We start from the raw sequence: 6578 nt of genomic DNA, 5'->3' as shown, positions 1-6578 counted from the left end.
GAACCACCCTAAGTTTACAGGATGGAATGAGAAACAGGGTCTCCTTACTTGGCTCTTGTAGAGGGTTGGGGTGCCAGTGGGTGCTACCACCAATGTTGCTGCAGTCTCTCTAATACCAACAGGTTTTCTTGCCCCTCCAAGCTGCCCATGCCTCTGGGTCATGTGTGCTGGCACACAGTCTTTTGACATAGAATCTGGCTCAGGCTCAGCCTCTTCTCTCTCTGAACCCAGGCCTGCCCCTACCCCAGTGGGCCCCTTGTCCAACACCCTGCTGGGTGTGGTACTGGCAAGATGGCGCTAGCTCAGCTACTCTGTCTACTACTCCCTTGAGAGAAAGTTCTGTCCTAGCAGAGCAAATGGCAGAAATGCATTCTGGAGCCTCAGTAAGAGTGAATTAGATAGAGCACTTTATAGGAGACAAGGGGAACAGCAGAAAACAATCTGTCATTAACTCAAAAGGAATTCACCATTCCTGGAAGTAAAGCTATTATAGGTTGAAGCAGCAAGTAGATAAAGTAAACTCCCAATCCATTTCCTAATTCCAAACATTAGTTTAGTGCCCAGTACACAAATGGAAAATGCAACAGATGCTTTAATTGGTAAGAACATACCACATCTGACTTTAGCCAATAGGCAGAAAAGGGATCATGATCCCACCTAGGCCACACAGCTCACTTGATGTGGAGGCTGACACCTCCAGAGCTCCCTACCCCTCCCCAGTACCCTAGATCTCTCCCTGATATTGTTCTGAGCTGATCATCTTTCTCAGTCTCACTGAAAGTGGTCATTTCTGATGCATTCTTTTTGAGGCCTGATCCAAACACTTCTGTGTACTCGTACTCACTAAATTTCCTTGGTCAGCTCCTTTCTCCCAGCTTCCATATTTTCTATACTCCTTTGAGAGTCAGAAACAACTCCGGGACTCATGTCAACAAACTATTTTAAGCTTTAAAATACATATATTTTATTTATTTATTTTTAGAGAGAGGGGGAGGGAAGGAGAGAGGGAGAGAAACATCGATGTGCAAGAGATGATCAGTTGTCTCTCGCATTCCCCCAACTGGGGACCTGGCTCACAACCCAGGCACTCGCCCTGGATGGGAATCCAACCCGGGACCTTTCGGTTTGTAGGGCTGCACTCAATCTACTGAGCCACCCCAGTGGATTTTTTAAAACTCTTTAAAGCTTAAAAAAAACTTAAAAAACTTTTATTATGGAAAATTTCAAGCCTAAACAAAAGTAGAAACACTTGTGTGATAACCTGGCATGCACTCACGGCCCAGCTCAACAATTACCAACTCATGAACATACCCTCACGTTGACTTCCTTCCCCACCAGACTACACCCCTGAAATATCTGAACTTTTTTTGTTGTTTTAAACATAATTACAATATCATCAACACACCTAAAAACAAAGGACAATTCTTAATTATTATTAAATGTCCAGTCTGTATGCAGATTTCTACAATGGTTTCATACACTGGGATCCTAACAAACCAGACTTATCTGTTATTGTTGATTGAAACATTTCTTGCATGAATCAGATTGCACTAGGCTGTGCTATATTAGCAGAGAACTCGAAAATCACAGTGGCTTACATCAACTCAGGTATATTTCCTGCTCACGTGAATTTCCACAGAATCAGCTCCGAAACCTCTTCACTCCTGGGCATGAACAGTCCCTGTTTGGTGTACACCTATTTCCTGGCAGATGGAAATGAAGAATGGTTGAAACACACAAAGACTTTTAGAACTCTGCTCAGAAGTAGCAACTATCATATCTGCTTATGTTTCATTGGTCAAAGCAAATCACATGGCCAAAGCTGATGTCAGTGGGGAAAAGGGAAGTATACTTCTCCCACAGGAGAGGGCAGCAAATGTTACTAGCAATCCAATCTACCATACCTCATAAATCCCTTTTAATCTTTAGGTTCCTTCCTTCATCTTTTTTCCCTTAATTTACTAGCTGAAAAAACTGGGTCATTTATTGCTGCAGAATTGTCTGTATTCTGCATTTTGCTAATTATATCCCTGTGGTACACTTGTTTAACATGTTCCTCTGTCACTTCTACTTCTTCTAAAGCTGTAGTTAAATACAGAGGCATTATTAGATTCAGGTTTAAATTTTTGGCAAGGATACTTCCTAGGTGGTCATATTATATTATTTTAGTTTTTTCCTGCTCTGTAACAAATCATCTCAAACCTTGGTGGCTTAAAATAACAATAATAATCATGTATCATTTCATGATGTCTTTGGGCCAAGACTTTAGACAGGGTGCGGGGGGATGGCTTGTCTAAGCTTTACGATTTCTGGAGTCTTAGAAGGAAACCCCGGAGGCTCAAGGACCAAAATCATCTGAAGTCTTGACTGAAGCTAAGGGTTCCTTGGTTAGCCAGTTTGTGTTGGTAAGCTGCTTCTTTTCTCTGTGAGCCTGTCCACAGGACTGCTTGAACATCCTCACAGTGTGGCGGCTGACTTCCCCCAGAGTGACTGATCTAAAAGACCAGTGCTGAAGCAGCAGTGTCTTCTATGACCTACCTTGTGAATTCATACACTGACACTTCTATTGGTCACAATTTCAGTCCCTATTCAATGTGGGAAGTCTCCACAAGGGCCTGAATACCAAGAAAGGAGGTTCAGGTTGTCGATAACTCACAACCTTCAGATCAGCTGAGAGAGAGGAGGTTTGTTGGAGGCCATCTTGGAGGTTGGTTACTATATATATCAGGCAACACTTTTTTTTAACATAAGGATTTTTTAACTTTTTAAAAGATTTTATTTATTTATTTTTAGAGAGAAGGGAAGGGAAGAAGAAAGAGAGGGAGAGAAACATAGATGTATGAGACACATATCGACTTGTTGCCTCTCACATGCCCCCAACCAGGGACCTGGCCCACAGCTGAGGTATGTGCCCTGAATCAGAATTGAATTGGTGACCTTTCATTTTGCAGGTCAATGCCCAACCAACTCAGCCACACCCAGACTAAAGCAGCTTTTGCTGTTAAAAAAAGACAAGTAGAGGTGATCTATATCATGGTATGTATAGATAGTTTATCTATACAATAGTTTATAGCATTTTGAGGCTCCAGTAGAATTTCAGTGGGGGGCGGAATATAGGAACTAATTGGAACTACTAGATATTTATTTTGGCATGCAAAGTCATTTAAAAAAAAACCCAACCTGTCAATTCTACTACCATTATTTTTTCACTTTTTTAAAAAAGACCTTTTACATTCAGAAATACATGATCTCCAAATGGAGACATCATTTTAGATGGGGAACAATGAAAACTCTCCTAAACTGCTGGTGGGAATGTACATTGGGAATCCACTTGGAAAATGTTTTGCAGCCAAGTTGGGGAATCACATACTCTATTACCCAACAATTCCAACCCTATGTATACACCCTAAAGAAATGTACACACACACACACCAGCATGTGATTAGCAGCATGTTAATAATAGCCCTGTATAGGGAACCTATTCTCATGGCATGGCAAATGTAGCTCAGCCCTATGGGAAAGCCCATAGTCGCATGGTGGCACACAGGATGCCAAACCCACAGATGGGTTCTCCCGTGGGAAATCAGGCCTGCATTATGCCTAGGCTGCTTTGTGACTTGCTCTTGCTAAAACTCCCTCACCCTGAGTTGAGGAAGCAAATGCTTACTGCATATCTTTAAAGTAACTTCCTGAAGTCTGTGCTAATTCTCCCAAGGACTGAAGTGTAACCAGACCAATTACTCTTATCGTTCCCTTGTATTTGCAAAAGCAGGATCTTTTCCTTGCTTTTCTGTAAGAAGTAATCAGTAACATCCCTTTCGTTGCTATCTGTAAAAAATAATTACCTAAAGCAAACCTAAGTATAATGAATGAAAACCTTCTTTGATGTATGCTGTTAGAAAGCCAATAAAAGCTTGTCAAGGCAAGGGTCAGCGCACTCTCCTATTGAGAGGGTGCCGAGGCGCTCCAAGGCACTCTCCCCTTGAGAGAGTGGCTGTGCCATCCCTTTTCCTCCACAGGACTCAGTAGTCTGTGTAAATTTGTCTGTCTCATCCACAATGTCGCGGACACTGCGGGCCAGTGTCCGTATCAGCCCTGAACTGGAAACAAACCAAATGTCCATTAACAGTAGAATAGACAAATTGTTGTATATTCATACTGTATGATTCCATATAAATCAAGTCCCCAAACAAGCAATACTAAAGTGTAAGTGCTTCGGGATGTATGCTTGGATGAAGAACTTAAAAACAATAAAGAGCGAAAATGTGATTATTATAAAGGTCTGGGCGTGGTTGCCTCTGGGGGAGGGAGGGTTTGCTGACTGTGAGCAGGCACCAGAAGGAGACTGCTGGAATGCTGGCAGTGTTTTATTGATTGACCTTAGTGGTAGTTACACAGATATCGCCTTGATAGCTTCAGCGTCACATTTAATGTTTTTTTCTACCTGTGTGCTAGGTTTTGCCACAGAAAGGAATTTTTAAAGGAAAAAATGTAGTTCTTTTAATTAAAATGTTTAGCCTTAGGGAAACTTTTATTAAAAAAAAAACATCTGTTGTTTCTCGTCTCCATCACCCCTCTCCCACCCCTTTCTCCATATGGGGTGTCAGCAGGATCTCTGGTAGTTCCAGCACTAGCAGCTTCACACTTGAGACTCTCATATGTCCCTGACTCAGTGGAGCAGGAGTGGATATGGTCACACATGCATGCCCACACGCACGCACACACACACACTTGTGGGGCTTCCCAACCTGGGCTTCAGAAGGAAGAACCTTTGTTCTTCTTCCCAGTCTGGAGGAGAGGGAATAGACTCTAGTCCAGAACTCTGCAGCGCCCCCAAAAGTTCTCCCCTACTTCTTGCTCACAGTCAAGAATGATGATAGTGTTGATGGGTCTTCTTTTTTTTTTAAGATTTTATTGATTTATTTTTTCAGAAAGAGGGGAACGGAGAGAGAAAGAGAAGGAGAGAAACATCAGTGTGTGGTTGCCTCTTGCACACCCCCTACTGGGGACCTGGCCTGCAACCCAGGCATGTACCCTGAACCAGTGACCCTCTGGTTCACAGGCTTGCACTCAATCCACTGAGCTGCAATAGCCAGGACTGATGGCTCTTCTGACAGGCACTGTCAGCAAGCCCGACTGGCAGCCCCAGTGCTGGCAGTGCCCTGGACTAAGAAGATGTAGAGCTTAGCACTATAGTTCTCAGCAGTGGGCCTGAATAGCCCATTTTGATACTGGGCACTTCACACATCCTGTCATATCTCTGTTGATGGAGGATCTATCAACAGTGTTATATGCCAGGGATTGTGCTAGTTGTTCTACATGGTGGAATGCTTTATAAATAACAATATTTTATTTCCCTTTCCTAACAATTCTATGGAATAGATAGAAGATACCTAATTATTTTCAGTTTCTATAAAGGCCACTGAGGCTCCTAAGGTTTGAATGCCTCACCTAAAGTCACTGTAAAGGGGTACCTGTAACTCTGAATACTTGCCATACCCACAGCCTTTTGGCAGAAAAGTACCTCTGGGTTGCTTCATGGTGTCTCCTGACCCACCACCCCGTCCACAGGTGATTTTGTCAGGAGTGGTTATCTGACTCAAGGGCAGCCAAGTTACAGAGCAGAGATATGTACTGGGTGGCTTAGAGAAACATATCTTCCCAAACAGGAATGATAGTGATTAGGGATTAAATTATTTTGGAAACATTGTGTGAAAATTATAAGGAAGCTGTCATTATAACAAAAAAAGCTAAAAGACACCAGAAATGAGAAAGTGATATACAGTTACCCTAAGGCAGTCAGAATCATCAATAAACCATATGAGTAAGAGTTTGGTAACTGTGAGCAGTAAATACACATCTGCTATAAATAGAAGGTGAGTTATCTAAGTGGCACTGGCAGTACCAGAAGCAAAGATTTCAGGGGACAAAGTTCCCATGACAGCGAATCAACACTCCTGCTGCTTAGTGGTCTTAGTCCAGCCTCTGCAGTTCAGTTCTCTCTCTCTCTTTAAGTTTGGGGACTGGGGTACTAGATGAAAGAAGGTGAAGGGATTAAGCAAAAAACATATATAAGTAACATATAGACACAGACCACACTGTAGTGACAGCCAGAGGGAAAGTGAGGTGGGGGGAGGTGGAGGTGGATAAAGGAGAGGAATTGGGATGGAAGGAGACTTTGCTTGGGGCAATAGACACACGATACAGTGTGCGGATGTTTTGTTGAGTTGTACACTTGAAATCTGTATGGTTTTGTGAATCAGTGTCACCCCAATAAATTCAATTAAAGTAATAATAATAAAAAAAAATTTAAAATAAATAAATGAACTTGAGCAGATGACCAGGCTATAAAGACAATGATCAAGAAAGACTGAGCCTGCAGACAATGAATATTATATCTTATCTCATGACAAGGGTAAAACTTTTTTTTCAAAGTACTAATAGAAAAGTGGTAGAGAGAAAATGAGGAAGTTAGAAAAATCAATCCAGGGAGTTTATTTTCTGATTAACAGAATAGAGAGATTAAAAAAATAATAAACAGAAAGAAATGGAGTGGAAGAAATTATCAAAGAAGTAAT

The 6578-nt window shown here is 41.9% G+C and overlaps 1 non-coding gene across 1 annotated transcript; it reads right to left on the bottom strand.

Moving 5' to 3' along the window:
• Positions 1–456: 456 nt before the first annotated feature.
• LOC123814368 lies at positions 457–646 on the bottom strand. The gene has a single exon (XR_006784892.1). It is a non-coding gene; the product is annotated as a U2 spliceosomal RNA (small nuclear RNA).
• Between the last annotated feature and the right edge of the window lie 5932 nt (positions 647–6578).

This window comes from Phyllostomus hastatus, unplaced genomic scaffold (genome assembly GCF_019186645.2).
Source record: "Phyllostomus hastatus isolate PE091 unplaced genomic scaffold, TTU_PhHast_1.1 phas_contig_1, whole genome shotgun sequence".
NCBI lineage: Eukaryota > Metazoa > Chordata > Mammalia > Chiroptera > Phyllostomidae > Phyllostomus > Phyllostomus hastatus.
The sequence above is the reverse complement of the archived record's forward strand: the minus strand, read 5'-3'. Positions and strand labels throughout refer to the sequence as shown.